General features: G+C 38.3%; 1 protein-coding gene across 5 annotated transcripts in view; it reads left to right on the plus strand.

The window, feature by feature from the left end:
• Positions 1-17,852, plus strand: part of LOC136862981 (spermidine synthase) — a 281,341-nt gene that overhangs the window by 19,407 nt on the left and 244,082 nt on the right. The window lies entirely within an intron of this gene.

Here is a 17,852-nt window from a genome sequence, read left to right on the forward strand (position 1 = left end):
ATAAAAAAAATGAATGAAATCAGGAACATTCAATGTCAGAACTCACTCGTGTCAACCAGAATGTGGTTACTGGATACTTTGTTTGTATAACCCAGGAAGGACAACACTTCCAATATCTCTTTTTTTTTTAAGGTAAGATTTCATATAAGATTGTATAGACGCTTAAAGCAGGGCGGCCGCGTGTGATATCAGTTTTTCTGAGGCAGGTGCCGTAGTGCAGAATACAAACACTATGCCTTCGGTCTTAGTTTATATGAGGGACCTTGTATATTTTATGCCTACCGAGCGAGGTGGCTGTGGAAATAGGGTCACGAAGCTGTGAGCTTGCATTCTGGAGATTGTGGATTTGAATCCCACCATCGGCAGTCTTGAAGCTGGTTTTCCGTGGTTTGCCATTTTCACACCAGGCATGTCAGCTACCTTTCCGGTCCTAGCCCTTTTCCTTCCCTCTGTCGCCGAAAACATTCAATGTGTTAGTGCGACGTTAAGCAAGTAGCAAAAAAAAAATATATATTTTATGCCGAATTTTGCAGGTCTGTTCCCAGTATGTAAAAGAACTCCTGTGGGACAAAATTCATGCACTTTGGCATCTCCAAAACTTGTGCTAGTAATAGTTATCAGGATGTAAAACTTACAGCACTATTCTCTCAATGCAAGTTTTATTTCAAAGAGGCTTTGCGAATAGGAGTATAATATATCTGAAAGTAGTGTCTGCCACATTAACTGACACCGCTTAGAACTTGTATGGGAAATTACTGAGCCAGTGGCTGTGCAGTTTGTGTTACGTAGCTATCGGCTTGCATTCGGCAGATAATGGTTTTGAACCCCACTGTTGGCAGCCCAGAAGGTGGTTTTCCGTGGTTTCCCATTTTTACACCAGGAAATGCTGGGGCTGTACTCTAATTAAGGCCTCGGTTGTTTCCTTCTCACTCCCAACCCTTTTCTATCCCATCTTCGCCATAAGACCTATTCACGTCTGTGCAACGTAAAGCAAATTGTAAAGAATTGCATGGGAATTTGATGTAACAGTGTAATATGGACTATAATATTATAATTCTGTGGAAAGCTTACAAGGTAGTGGCTTCTCAGCAATGCTTCTTTGCTTTGAGTGGTTGGTGCAGTTAGATTTAGCTTTGTTCAGTTAAACTGTGGATCAACCTTATTGAAGATTTTTTCTTTCTCTTAATATTTCCAGTGTGTTTGCCTGGTGATAATATACATTATGCATAGATGAAGGTGTGGAAAACTGATCAATACCTCTGTGACATAGCATTCACAAAAATGACACAACGTAACACCACCAACAAGCACCATTATACTCCCAAGCCATGTGATATATTTTCTTAGAAAACCCTCTTCATTATTAAGCTGTTCTTTGTACATTGTAAGAGTTCCTTGTACTGGTCTATTTGCTTCATTTCATATCTGCAGCAACTTTTTAGCTCCAAATTTTTTTTCTCGGCACTTTCAAAGTTTGGCATAACATGCTACTATCAATCGCTACACCCAGGTAAGTGGTATTGCTATTTGGCAATACCTCAAATTCATTTATGTAATTAGTACCCAGTATGTATTGACAGGAATTTGAATTTTATTTTTTAAAACATTTTACATATCCTGTCACACAACTTCTGGTACATTTCCAGAAAGATCAATTTTACAATTCTTAGTCTGCATTACAAAATATAATGTGTAGGCCATAGCTTCAATTGCCCCCCTCCGTCCCGAGCACAATATTCACTATTTAAAAAAATCTTTATCCAAGTACGTATGATGCAAATGAGATGTCAGACTTAATTTTGCCCCTCTCATCAATTACTGGAACCGTCGGGCATCTGATGATTTTATCTGATAGAATGATACTCATGTCTTCAACATTAGGTCGATGAAATGTGGACATAGTAGACCAATTCTTCTATAAAGACAACTATTTTTCTCCGTCAGTTGGCCAGTGTACATTTCAATTGTAGGGGAGTGCACCCTTTTTTGCTGTTCCAGAACTATTGGAGCAATTAGAGGAAGTGCTAAGACAGCCCAGAGGAAAGTACTATGTGGTCTTTGTAGATTTCAAGAAAGCTTTTGACCTGATAAACAGGGATATACTGATGAGAAAACTGAAAGGAATGATTGGGAACAACCACTCCATAACGAGAATAATAAATAAAGTTTTGGCGTATAACGATGTCCAATTATATAACAGTGTCGCTACCTCAAGGAAAATCACTCAAACAAATGGTGTGCTGCAGGGGGGCCCAGTTAGTCCTACACTGTTTAATATCTATACAGCAGACATCACAGAAATAAAAAAACAACAGAATCAAAGCCAACTGTAATCTTACGTGCAGACAACATAGTGATCGGCTCTAAAAGCAAGAAGGAAGTACAAGTAGCAATTAACGTACTTGAGTAATGGGGTATGGCAAATGACCTCATGGTCAGCCAGGACTACTACTACTAAAATGTTTTCATTCCTCCCCTGAATGGGGAGGTGGGCCTCTTAGGCAGTGACGCCATCTGTCAGGCCGGGAGATTTGTAACGGTGAAGGAGATGCTCGGCAAAGTTGAGGGGGTTGGTGGCCGTGGCCTATACTAGGAACTGTCCCGCATTCGCCTTAGTGCAGGAGAATGGAAAACCATTCTCAGGACAGCTGACGGTTGGGGCCAGCCGTGAGGTCCCGCCCTGTCCCGTCTTCCAAATGCAGAGGCGTAGAGCCGTGGCCAACCTTCCTTCAGTTGGCCGGTCAGAGTGCAGAGCTGTTGGACCACGGACCAGCTGTGGCCACTTATAGGTCAACCAGGAGAAGACTGTACAGATGACTTTCAGGAAGGGAGGGAAAGTAGCAACTGGAGATAACATCTATTGCAAACCATCCACTTCATGGTCCATATCAGTAAATCAAGCAGAGAAAAATTGTTCAACTAATAGATACTTTTAAATTTTGCCTTTGACAAATTTAATGTACAAGTAGTACATGTTTTGTTTACATTGACAGAACATCATCAGCTACACTTTTTTGGTTTAGATAGAAATTCATAGAAGTACAGAGATATATTATTCCATAAGTTGAGCCTTTGAAACCGTGGGAGGGGGGGAAGGGAAGGCGAGGATGTTAAGAACTTAGCTATGTCTATTTTGGTTAAAACTTATGATAAACATTTCTAAAAGCGTGTTATAATTGATGACTAGAAAATGTCTTTGTTCTTTTTGTGTCCCCATAACATGGAACGTAGAAGTGTAAACTGTCTTCTTATACCACCGTGTTTGAACTGGAAACTCTTAGTTGCGCCTTGTATGTTGAGGCTAATGATATTTGTGATACTCCATGAATTCATAAGTGTGTGCAACACCTGTTTGTGCATTGAATGGTTAGTTGGTTTGCATCGTGACCTGCAACCCAGACAGATAAAATATGAGTGTTAGTGTTATATTTGACCATCTTCCTTTTTTTTTAACTTGTGTTAGAATTTGTCAAACTTACCCCCAATACAGGAGCGTTGGCCCACGTTCTTACCACCTTGGGAATGGCCTCAGCTTTTAACCTGGTGTAATACCGGTATGTGATTGTTGGGGCCTGCTTGCTTGTGCAGCAAGGGGAGGAAGAGGGGTGTCTACCTCATCATTACTTGCTGTCGTGTTTTGAGTGGAGGGGAAGTTTGGTTGAAAATCAAGATCTCGAATGCTGTTTGTATTTTTTTCATGGATTTATCGTAATTCCTTTCTAATAATTTTAAGTATCCTAAGGTGCTCGAGCACTTGCTGGCAGGATGTAGTGTTTACAGTGCGCTATGTCTTCTGGTATGGGCTAGAGTAATTTGTTACTTTCATTGACCTGTCTCAGTCTCATCCTTGGCTTTGACAATATGAAAGTGACCGAGGTATGAGCAATGCTAGTAAGCAGAACGATGTCGTCAGCGAAGATCAGGCCGGGAGTATCTTGGTTCTGGGGACACAGAGAAGCTCTTTCCTCAAAGCCTTTCAATTGGCAGATATTAATAAACAACAGAAAAAAATCTATGACAGTTTACAGTCCTCTTTGAGACCCAATTTTGATAATATCTCCCCCATTACTACACCATCTTTTACCTTGACAGATCATTAGATTCCTGATATGTATTTTCAGTTGTTCTTATTATTTTCCCAGAGATTTCGATCTACCTCAACTTACAGACGACAGCCAGTCTACTCACCGAATCAAAACTTTCTCTAGATCAGTTGCTGCAGTGTACAAATACCCTTTTTCCTTCTTCACATATTTGTCCATTTGTTTTACTTCCATTATATTATCACTTGTCCTCATTCCTGTCAAATCGTAATTGGCTTGACTGGATTGACCATCCCAATGCCCAATTCGTTTGTTGTTTTGCCGTATCCCTGTATATATCTTGCTTTGTGAATCTAACGACGTTATCCATCTACATTTCCTTGGATTTAATCTTTCACCTTGTTTCCTACTTATAGGGCAGATAATTCCTTCTTGTACCGGGCGAGTTGGCCATGCGGCTAGGGGCGTGCAGCTGCGAGCTTGCCTCCTGGAGATAGTGGGTTCGAATCCCACTGTCGGCAGCCTGGAAGATGGTTTTTTGTGGTGTCCTATTTTCAGACTGGACAAATGCTGGAGCTGTACCTTAATTAAGGCCATGGCCGCTTCCTTTCCACTCTTAGGCCTTTCCTATCCCATCATTGCCATAAGACCTATCTGTGTTTGTGTGATGAAAAGCAACTTGTAAACCAAAAAACAAAAATTCATTATTGTCATGTTTATTGTAATCTCGTGCCATTGAAAATCTTGTTAAATATTTTAAACTATGCTTTCAAGAAGAAAGGTATTCATACCTACTTCATTCCAAAATTCATTGTCGATGCTTGAGATTGCTCCTGATTTTCCTTTCCACCCTTCAAATGAAAACTGAACCACCCTACAACATGACCATGGAATGGTTTTATTCGAAAGTAATTACCAAAAGCGTTAATACATTTATCCCACGGGGAGACGAGATGATTAATTACGGTTTTGTAGAAAGAGGTGGGTCGCTGACAGATCCATAACTGCACCCACTCTTATTTCCTTGTCCAAATGAAACCGACATCCACGCGTGTCTTTCTTTAGGTTGGTAAAAATGTGAAAATCACAAGGTGAAAGATCAGGGCTGTACGGAGGATGTTGAAGTGTTTTCCAACCAAACCGCTGAAGTGTAGGAGTAATGGCCTACAGGTTTCTGGACATTGTTGACTCATACATGTCTGCATTTTACTGATTTAGGATTGCTCACAATACAACAGTGGATTTGTTCCTATTATATGTGATGCCTTTCATAGAGCATTACAGCCAGAATTCTTGAGTGCTTAGGTTTGTAGCCAGTAAACTAGAGCATGGATAACATGCATGTTCTTGTTTTGGCCTCTATATCCGTCTGCGAGCAGCCTGATACAGGTGATCGATTTATCGAAATGTATCTCATCTAAAAATGAAGTAACAGCTGATGACACCTCGTTTGGCCCTCTTCCAGCCTCAGTCTCATTTCATACATAAAATTTTGGATTCTGAATACTGATATCGGTAACACACAGTGTGTAAAATGATATTTTGCATGAATAGAATGCTTCACCAATTGATAATTTAGGCAGTGGTTGTACCTGTTGCAAATCAAAGCAGAAGGACATTGTGTCAGCAGGTCGTTCCCTCATAAGTTTGTGAAAAGCCTGTGAGTGAATTTTATATGCTCCCAAATCAGCTAGCAAACAGTTCCTTTTAGCACTATCTTTTTCAGATTTAATCTTAAAGAGCATTTGAGTGCAGTAACTACAAGCATCCGTGGATAGTGTCCCAAGGCCAATTTTGAACTGTGTACGGAAAATATTCTGGAAGAACCAATTTTTCGCTTTCAGGTCCGCGCAAACACTCGCATTATACATTTTGTGGAGTCTGTTTATGTTTAACTCTGCTGATAGATAAAACCTCTGACTTTTATTCCTGTTGTAATGCGATTCCCCTCCTCTTAACTGAGAAAGAAACGCATTCACCTTTTCTTTCTTTGCAGCAAACAGAGCACTCTTCCTATTCCCGCCCCTCTTCTCTCGAACACTTTCACCATTCTTAACAGCTTTGGATATATTATTAATCCTGGTTTGGCTTATCCTGAACAATTTCTGAAAGAATTTTGAGCGGACCACTTTTGCTTGATCACCAGTATTCACCCAGAAAACGACTAGTATAGCTACACTCATAAGCTATATTCCGTTCTTGTAAGTTCAGTTGTACTGTGCAATTACATCAACTTTTTCCTTGCAACAGAAGGAAGATGAGAATAAAGCCCCCCCGTTATTTATTTCAATTGACTGTTTACTGAATTACTCAGCTGTTCACTACAGATAATGACGTCTTAATAATGACATGGCATTGTAGCACTTTCCCCTGAAATCTAGTAGCAGTATTATAAAGAAAAATATAACCTACCTCATACAACACAACAATGGAATTCCGATTGCGCTCTCCTGCATATTGCCTTCCAGTTCTTCATGGTTTCGGAGAAGTAACTTTTATCATACTGCTCAGTCGGCGATCTTGTTCCACCTTGTTTGGTATGCTGTAAACTATATTATTTGCTTTCGCCAGGTAGAATACTGGGATGCTCCCACACTTGAATCTGCCTGCCTTGTGATTGCATGGTGCCTCGAAATTAGTTAAATGTGGATCGCGATTCGAGTACTTAAAATAAAAAGACGTCCACGTAATCATTCACGTTGTTGTAGGACTAGCAGTAAATACGGTAAGGAAAACTTATTCAGTGTGCGGAAACATGCCTTTATGCAATCTTTCCCATGCAAAAAGCCCATCTAATACACCGACATAACCAGTTTCAATAATAATAATGATTCGTAATTTACCACAGGAGTGTTTACTTACCGAGCATCCTGATCACGTTGTCTCTTCATTTTTGCATCTCTTGTTTGTTTTATACTTCCTTTTTGAACGCTCTCCTACGGGTAAGTAGCCCTCCATGATGATCGAAAGTGAACGAGCATGCAAGCAATACCACACTGTCAAATACAATATAAAAATGGCTGGAACAGCCAACAAAAGAGCGGGATAAATGCAGGCTGGGAAACATTATTGTGAACATAATATTTGAACCGTTCGCCGTGGTGCACATAATACGATTTGTTCCGAATCATGTTTTTCAGCACTGAATTCCTGTGGGAAAGAATACGAAATGACCCGATCTAACTCAACAGCATTAAAGAGCATATCCTAATTGGCCGGAAACCGCATCAGAATGTATTCTGACCTCGACTGCATTTAATACATTTTGAAACGATGCTCCTCTTAGGTTCTGAATATTGTAAAAATGAGAAAAACAAGGAAAAGCAACGGAGTTCCTTTTACTGTTTAATATCCCCCATAACTGTATTCTCTCTCTCCCTCCATAAACCTACTACGCTGGCGTAGGAGGGGGAGAGGTGATACTCCCAGGTGGCGGATAGGGGGGGTTCTAACCGGCTTGGCGGTGGACTTCTGGGAAATAAAATACTTCTCGCGGAATTTAACCACTAAAAATATATATTTGTATTGAAAAGGTGGACACAATAATTTTAATCTTGAAAGAGTTTACTTTTTGTATCTTCAATACGGAACAAAATGAGATTAGTTACTTGTAATGATAGCCAACCAGGCAAATTATTGTTTAAACAGATATTTGAATCTTAAGGCCAAAATAGGCAATTTAACAAAATATATAGCTTATTTAAAACAATGTCTTGAACAAAAATTGGTACCAAAGTTCCTAAAACCCACGCAGAGGAAGGGTTTAACCAATATGAATAGAATTCAGAACAAGGTCAACAAAATTTGGATAAGAAATGAAATTAAAGCAGCGTACAAGAAGAAAGCCCTCTGAAATTTACAGTTATATAAGGTTCATTTATTTTTGGCCCAAATGTTGTCTCCGTTGGAATGGAATTCATTACAACTACATGTGGACTACAAATTGAATATTGCATTAGAAAGGAAGCAAGCAACACTTAATAAAAAACTCTCCCAATTAATACAATCCAAGATACGATCTCCCACACATAACAAGGTTTCACAAAGACCAGCATCCCTGCATGTTAACACATCCACAGTAGTCAATTTGACAAACGTTCAGTTTTCGCAGGAAGAAATTGGGATATTGTTATGGGCCTAAAGTATAATTGGCCTAGCCGAAATAAAACAACCGACATCAATACAGTAGCAGAGGTAGAAACCGGTATTTCGAAACTCCCCATTGAGATTCAAAACGATGTTAGATACAAAGTAAAAAAGAAATTACCTAAACTGGCCCAAGAGTTAAATGCTAATTTTGATTTCAATCATAAAAAACAAATTCAGAAATTAAAAACAAAAATAAACGACAATAACATTATTGTTACTAAGGCAAATAAAGGAGGTTCCACAGTCCTACTAGCCAGCAATTTTACACCAAAAAAAACAGAAGAATTTTTTAATAATGCAAGTTATTCGATAGTTAACAATGATCCCACTGTAAGAATTCAGCGAAATTTAAAAACTTTAGTAAAAAGTTCTAATTTTCTTTTCAACGAGCAAGAGCAATAAAGACTTTTCAACATGAACCCCAGTATCCCTACCGCCAGAGCTTTCCCTAAGATTCATAAGAAGGACATCCTAATGCGCCCCATTATAAATTGCAGGAATAGCCCTACCTATAAAGTGTCGAAATTCATTCATAGGTTTTTAAGAAAACATTTTCAACAATAAATCTCCCTTAAAAAATTCAATCAGTTTCTGCAAAATATTGAAGAAATTTGAACTGCAACCCAACCATATTTTATGTTCTTTCGATGTCACAAACATGTTTCCAAGCATTCCTACTAAAGAAACCATTAAAATTATTCATGACATCAATAAACACAGCGGCCTTAGTAAAATGGAAATTGAAGAATTCATAAAGGTATTAAATTTCTTTCTAAACAATAATTACTTCTCCTTTAATGGTAAATATTATCAGCAGAAAGGCCTAGCTAGGGGCGACCCTCTATCTGGCATTCTAGCAGATATCTACATGGACTCTATAGAACATACAAAAATTTCACAAATAAAGGGCATTAATTTGTGGTTAAGATTTGTCGATGATACTTTTGTGATCATCAATAAGGACATTACCAACAGTCACGATATATTAGTCTCACTGAACGAAATAGATCCTAACGTCAAATTCACTAAAGATGAGGTCAACAGTTCCTTAAATTTTTAGATTTAACAATTACACGCTTGAATAACACTTTTGAATTTCAAATTTTTAGGAAACCTACTCATTCACCCATAACTATTAAAGATTTGTCCTTGCATCCTAAGACCCAAAAACTAGCTGCCTATCATAGCCTAATATATAGGGCACTAAAAATTCCCCTTTCGCCTAAAAGTTTGGAAACAGAACTAAATTACATAAGACAGTTGGCTCGGCACAATGGCTTTAAATCGGTTAATTGATTGATTAATTGATAAGATCAAAATTGAGTTATCGTCCAACCTAGTCCCAGAGAAATCAAAGGCAAACAGCTATCCATCAGATCACTAATATTTTTAAAAAACGCAGTGTCAACATAGCCTTCAAGACAATAAATAATAATCGGAACATATTCCTCAACCACAGTAGAGTCAATAATAACAACATTTACTCAGGGTCAGGTGTTTATAGGTTAAAATGTGCCCAATGTGGGTTCACATATTTTGGACAAACCGGGAGGAGCTTTTACACGAGGTATCTGAAACATTACAATGCTTCCAAGCATATTAAGTATTCGGCCATGAGCCAGCATATGACTGATACAGGCCATAAGTTAACCTCTATAGAAAATGATTTGACGGTCATTTAAAACCTAAGCAAAGGGAAATTATTGAACGAAACGGAAAACTTGTACATTTATTTGGACCAATCTTATAACAAAAATAATAATCTTAACGATGCCATCAATAACAAAAATCCGTTATATGAAACAACTCCGAGGTTAATCCAGACCGTAAATCAGAATAAAGTTCCCAGTATGTTTAAATCACAGAACGCATGCGCTCCAGTAGCCACACCTAAAGCCATGCCCGCCCAATCCAATTCAAGTAACGCCTCTCAAGCAACAATACGGACGCACAATTTGAATATCACGCCCCCTTCCCCACCAGGCTCCACCCCTCCGCTTCAGCATCGATACTACACTAGGAGCAAGCTTAGCCGTTTAGACACAACCGGAACAATGGATCCCAGCTAACGTCGACAAAACAAGTAAGTTCATACGATAAACAGTCACTCTACTTTATTACCGTATTGGGTTCCACATTCATATTTCTAATTCCCCGTTTTTTCTCTTATCCAGTTACAGACAACTCATATTCCTCCCAGATTGAATATGCACCAATGGGAAGTTTATCCACAAGAATGACGGAATATTTTTATTCCGATAAACAATGGTGGAAATCAACAATATGTATCCTACTTACATGCTTCAACCTTAAAACATAACCATGCTTCTTTCTAAAGGAATATTCAAACTGTTTCAATCCCTAACGTGAACGACTTTAACCAAGGTTCCGGAATTGTTAAAATTTCTTACGACTCAGGCGACCATATCTGCTGATGAAACCCCAACTCACGCAGTGATAAATTCTAGTCAATACATTTTGAGAAACCCCTATTCACGCTTGACCAATCCAATCCACAATTGGAATTCTAGTCATATAAAATAAGTTAATTCAAATTTCATTGTTCATAATACGAATAGAATTCAGAATAAGGTCAGCGAGATTTGGATAAGAAATGTAATTAAAGCAACATACAAAAGAAAGCCCTCTTAAATTTACAATTATATAAATTTCATTTATTTTTGGCCCAAATGTTGTCTTCGTTTGGATGGATTTCATTTCCAACTACATGTGGACTATAAATTGAATATTAACGATTTTATCCAAGATTCCGGTGTTGTAAAAATTCTTATGACTCAGTCGACTATAACAACTGAAGAAACCCAACTCACGCAGTGATAAATTCTAGTCAATACTATTGAGAAGCCCCAATTCAAGTTGTGATCAATCCAATCTGCAATTGGAGGTCTGGTCATTGTAAAAAATGTAATTCATTGTTCATAAATTCTGGCAAGGTTAATGCACTTATTGTACATACTGTACATATTGTAAACTGTGTAAATAGCATAAGACAATTGTATTTAGTATTAAGTTAGTTTACTATAAGTTCCAGTGTTTATATTTTTAATTCTTGACCTTACGATTAATACAGGCTGAAGATGCCCATAACTAGGGCGAAACATGTCCCTAACTGGTGTGTTTCATTCATGTAAAATTTAACCACTAAAAATATATATTTGTATTGAAAAGGTGGACACAATAATTTTAATCTTGAAAGAGTTTACTTATTGTATCTTCAATACGGAACAAAATGAGATTAGTTACTTGTAACTTGGTATTAGAGCATTCGAGGCCTAGGGAGTCTCATTTTTACGCCCTGCGTGGCCCTTGCCTTTCTTCGTCCGTTCCTTCATTTTTCGAAGTGACGGATCCATTCTTTCTTCTTCTTTTTTCTCTCTACCACCTGTGGGTTGGGGACGCCAATGAAAAATACACCCACGGTATCCCCTGCCTGTCGTGAGGGGCGACCAAGGGATGATTGTCTTAGAACCATGAAACTACTTTTGATTAGTACCATCATGCGGGGTACACCATGGGTCGCCTTTACTTGCGAGTTGTACCACTATATTATGTACACAATAGGTTTGTGATTAGTAGCAGCAGTGTGTGTGTGGACTCTGGGTTTCCAGTACCCGTGAGTCATACCCATGTGAGCAACACTACGGGTCTGGGCGTTTCCTGTGAGTTGTACCACTATATGAGCGACACTGTGGGTCTGCGTTGCCTGTGATTAGTACCCACTATGTGAGGAACTTCGCGGGAATATCGGTGCCCGTGATTAGTACACCTAGGTGAGGTACCTCATCAGTTTGCGTTGGCTACCAGTGGCGCCATTGTGTGAGAAACACCATAGGTCTGCGTTCCCTGTACGACGTACAATACCTGTGAGTAGTACCATAATATTTGGAACACCGTGAGTTTATGCTACCTTTGATTAGTACCGCAACTTGAGAAATACCATGGTTCTATTTTACTAGCGATAGGTGCCATTATGCGGGATTGTTGGCATATATATTGCCCCATTTAGACAAGCATCGTCGATTCAAGATTGGGCTTCGGAAGCAGTCCCTTGGCCAGTAATATTGTTTATGGGAATGTGAGGCATTGCACGTCTCATCCACTGATTGTTTTAAATTCATATTCATCAATTCATTCCTCATCATCACGTTTTGAATTCTGGTCAGTGGATGAATTTTGTACTTTTAAATTGTACTCGCATTTCATCTCATTTCATACCGTAGGGGCCGATGACCTAGATGTTTGGCCCTTCTAAAGAACAAGCATCATTATCATCTTTCTCTTCCTCATGATCCTCTACAAATCTCTTGTTGCCACTCCTCTTCTTTGTTATTGTGCCACGTTCAGAATAGTAGCATATCGCTTTCATGACAAGCATGTTGCTGAATTTCCGTACTGCCTTCTGGTCTAAATTCAAACTTTGCAAGAATGACAATCCTGTCTTAATTTACATCTTTAAAGACTACTGCAGCTTCAAAAGCAGCTAATTTTACCAACTGGTTGTGAAGAAAGGTTGCCTATGGACATCTTTTCCAAAGTAGAAAATGTAAGTTCTCATTAGGGTTCTGTGTATTCATATATGTGTACATTTCTTGGAGGAGCTCAGGTGTGGTTAGTGCTTTGTACACTGGCTTAATAACTGAAGGGAAATATTCTGGAATATTGTTCTAATGAGTAAGTTGGCAGTGTAATAGACTGATACTTGGCACAACTACATGTAAATTGTACACAATGTCTTGTTTATTACCCTCATCACTATGCATAAACTACTGTCTCCTCAAACATTGCACTGGCAAGCTGATCTAATGGCTCTCTTGGCAATAATAAACCTATTAATCTAAATCCTGCACTTCCATCCAAGTTACTGGTAAACTCCTTGGTACAGAGTGACAAATTTTTCCACAAAGCACTGGTAGGACTCTCTCTCTTACCTCAATGTTGATTTTGCCTTTCTGTATATTGTTCATATGTATCTTCTTTACTGATGCAAACACTACCATGTTTACCTATCCATCCTGAAATACTTTCCTTATGAATCAGTTGAAGGAAAATGACAACTTTGCCTTCAGTTTCACCATAAATGAGTACCAAACACTGCAAAAACAATAATAGGTGCTGATATCAATTAGTCACTATCAGTCACTATTGATCTGCATGTAGGGCAGTCGCCCAGGTGGCAGATTCCTTATCTGTTATTTTCCTAGCCTTCTCTTAAATGATTGCAAAGAAATTGGAAATTTATTGAACATCTCCCTTGGTAAGTTATTCCAATCCCTAACTCCCTTTCCTAAAACCAAATATATGCCCCAATTTGTCCTCTTTGCCTTCTATTTTTAGAATTGAAGAGTACGCCTTTCTAACAATTAAATACTGTGGCTGTCTACAGTAGATTGTTATGTAGAGCTGTTGCTCAGGTGGTATATGATTTCATTTTGCTATATCTTACATTGCCTGTCAAAATTATTTTATATAATCAGTATTTACAAACAATGTTTGACAGAGTAGGGTGCATGTAAGATCTTGGGTTAACTTATAGGGTAATTAATCTACTCAACCTTTTATTACAAGCATGTACCTGTCATATGAATATATTTTTAATAAATACATTTTCTGCCATCATCCCCTTAATATCACATCACATAAAATGCCGTTTTTTACATTGTAGATCTACAAAACTTTGGTAGAAACACTGGTGAGAATAGTTATAAATGAATTTTTCACCTTTGTTTTTCATTGTTTACATGGATCTGCATCACAAGAAATGAAGGAATGGGTCTATCTTGCTGCACTCAGTAGGTCTATATGAGACTCATAACATGTAAATAGGTCTATATGTTGTTAATAAGTTATAAGTAACAGACATGAAAGTAGTTAGAATGATTGCTGGTGCAAACAGGTATGATTGGTGGCAGGAGAGTACTTAGAATGAGGAGATAAAGGCTAAGGTACAAAGGTATAAGGTGGGTGGGAGGGATTCAGGTAGGTAGAACTGTAGTAAGCAGTTTGTCCTATGCAGATGACTTGGTCTACTGAAACCGTGCAATCTAACATCTTGCAACTTGAAAAAAGATTCAATGAGTATGACATAAAAATTAGTCTTTTCAAGACTAAAGTGATGGCAGTAGGGAAGACACCTAAAAGAGAACTGAATGTCAGGTTGGGAATACAAAACTGGAACAGGTAGATAATTTCAAGTAGGTATTTAGGATGTGTATTCTCCCAGGATGGCAGTATAATAAGCAGCATTGAATATAGGTGCAGCAAACCTAGTGCAATGAGCTTGCATATGCGATCAACAGTATTCTGTAAGAAGGAGTCAACTCCTGGACAAAACTACTCGTATTTATACACCGGTATGGTTTCAGACCACCTGTGCTGTACAAACCTAGTGCAGTGAGCTTGCAGTTGCGATCAACAGTATTCTGTAAGAAGGAAGTCAGCTCTTGGACAGAACTATCAATACCCCGGTCTGGTTTCAGACCACCTGTGCTGTGCAACTGCTTACTACATACACACAGAAAGGACCTACTACCAGTATTTCAAAATACTCCATTTTTTGTAAACCATACATGTTCTACCACATAAAATAAATTGAAATGTTATAATAATACTACTACCTAATAATAAAAATTGGAATTAAGGTTACTTTCCCATCAGGTGCTAATACACATAACTCACTGAATATTCCAATCAATATTGATAGATAAGTAGATTTAATTTAAAAAGTAGAACATTTCTCAAGGACATATATTTTATTAGATTCTTTCTTGATCTAACATTGTATACAACAGTTCCTGAACTTCAACTCTGAAAACCCTTCGACCTAGTTCACTCAGTCTTTCCATGTTATCATGAAGACACTCTAAAAATAACATTGATTATTTTTTCTTTTCAGTTTTCAGTGTCTTTTCTAAATATTTACTTAACACATCACTTTCACTTTTTTAAACTGCTGTCAGAGCTTTTTGTAGAAGGAGAAGTCACCAGACTGGAAGTTGAAGTCCCTTGCATAATATTTGAACGGCAGGAATTAGATCCCTCCAGCACAAACTGTGTTTCTGCCTCCTCCATTTCAGCTTGGTGAGAAGGCTCTCCTACACCAGGTGCCACTTCCGTAGGTGTGTTTGTTATAGAACTGAAAAAAATGAACAACATATTAATGCAATTCTTCTAAATTATAACTAAATTTTAGTCTGCACATAAGCCTTCTGTTTAAGAAATTATTAGTTTCAATAATTATCTTAGATGATTGTTAGGTTAGATTATATTAGTTTCAGTTATATCTGATACATTAATGAACAGATGGGTAGAACTTATGACCTACAGACTGCATTTTCCCCTCACTCTTTCACAACTAGAACACTGGTCTGTAGTGTAGGCCTACTATTAAAAATTAATATTACAGAATTGTACCTTCTTCCAGCATTGAAGGGTTCCAGAAAGTTGAGGGCATTGAGGTAGACCCATTTTTTGTTTTCTGTACAGCAGAACGTTGGGGGGTGGGGTATCTTTTTTGGCACAACATTTTTGTGAAACAATGAATTACAATGTTGTGACAAAGAAAATATACATGTAGTACTTATGGCATACATTTATTTGTCATTAAAGCGAACAGTGGTGTTCATTTCATTAGGTACGAGATGGAGGTTAGGAAAGCACTGCTTATGTTGTCCTATCATTTCTTCAATTAAGGCATAAGAATGATAATTACTACTTCTCCTAGTGTAACTTTCTTTACCAATCTATTCCGTATAATAAATTTTATCAATAATTAATCTAACATAACACTACTCATAACTAATAAAGCTAATAATTACCAGTTTTCGTCCCATTTCTCAATGCTATAGAATGCCATACAAAATTCATGGTCTCTCTGTTACTAAATCCCGGGAGTCTGGGATTATACAACACCTTCTTTTCATACACTAGGCAAATTGTTTCAATTTCATCAACAGACCACAATGATACGCCCGTCATTATCTACCGACTGCCACAGAAAACGGATACGATTGTTTTTCACAAACCAGTCGATCTTCATCGCTCGTAGTTGATTGCTGACGATCAATAATGTGTGACTGGCACGACTGCCCTCTGTAGGTTTGTTTCTTTACTCGCTTGATCGCAGTCGTTCGATTGATCCAGTGTGACAGCCCCCTAAGTCTTTTCATAAAGGATGTGACTTATAAACCTACCAAATGTCACCGAAACATGTACTGTAATAAATAATGTTGTAAATATCATCCAACAACATTGTATTAGTATTGAAAAGGTGGAACCTGATAGACATTAATTAATTGTGATCTCAGTTCAATACGGACAAATAAGATGAAGTTCCTTACGTTTAATAAGTTCCTTACGTTTAATCTTAAAATGTTCTCATGACGTTTAAATCGATTATTTTTCCTGCTGATGATATTCGACTTAATTGGGAACATGCATCATTTTCAGAAATATTTTTTTTGAAAAGTACACCTATGAAATAGTACGTAAACGTATTACATTGTGGTATATTGCCTTGTTTTCTACCATTAAAAAAATATTTAATAGTGCCTTTCCGCAAGGCGAGTGAAACGGCCTCTGACGTAAGCGGCGCGCTGTGACGTCACGATCCAGTACCGCATGGAGCTCTACCAGCCGTTGTGCATCAGCCGTTGCTAAAAGCCGATCGTTTATTATGCATGATCGCGAATAACTTCGAAATGACAGAAGAAAGGTTCAAAACAGCACAGTCAGACAATCTACCATGTGTAGAAGTCATCATTCTTGAAAAATGTGACTTTTGTGGCCGCAGAAATTAGCGGATAACAAGCAAGTTTGTAAGTGGCGTCTTTTATATATGTGCAATGTACTGTAACCCATAGTATTAGGATAACAACGAACCTGGATAGATATCACATCACTTTCAATATTTCCTTCTGGACTGATTCCCCTATTAAAGAATAACATTACATTTTCGGGCTTTCAGCATTAGTAAAGTAAGAAATCGGATTTCAGCACTAACATAACAATATAGGTAGCATTATAGTACTAGTCCGCTTCTGTGGTGTAGTGGTTAATGTGTGCCACTTCCGGAGGCCCGGTTTTGATTCCCGGCTCTGCCATGAAAGTTGAAAACAAATAGTACGAGGGCTGGAACGGGGTCTACTCAGCCTCGGGAGGTCAACTGAGTAGAAGGGTTTCGAATCCCACCTCAGCCATCCTCGAAGTGGTTTTTCATATTTTCCTACTTCTCCTCCAGGCACCTAAGGCCACGGCCGTTTCCTTCCCTCTTCCTTGTCTATCCCTTCCGATCCTCCCATCCTCCAACAAGGCCCCTGTTGAGCATAACAGGTGAGGCCGCCTGGGCGAGGTAATGGCCCTCCTCACCAGTTTCATCACCATACTCAAAGTCTCACGTTCCAGGACACTGCCCTTGAAGTGGTAGAGGTGAAATCCCTCGCTGAGTCCGAGAGAAAACCAACCCTGAAGGATAAACTGATTAAGAAAGAAAGAAAGATCATAGTACTGTAGGTCTATAACCTATCATTTCTAAAAAAATATATATTTATGGTTGGGGCAACTGGCCTACCCACTTCCGGGGCCCATGGAAGAGAATTAAATATCTTGGTGGAGGGAAAAAGTTAAACATGATAAAGATAAATA

This window comes from Anabrus simplex, chromosome 2, assembly GCF_040414725.1.
Source record: "Anabrus simplex isolate iqAnaSimp1 chromosome 2, ASM4041472v1, whole genome shotgun sequence".
NCBI lineage: Eukaryota > Metazoa > Arthropoda > Insecta > Orthoptera > Tettigoniidae > Anabrus > Anabrus simplex.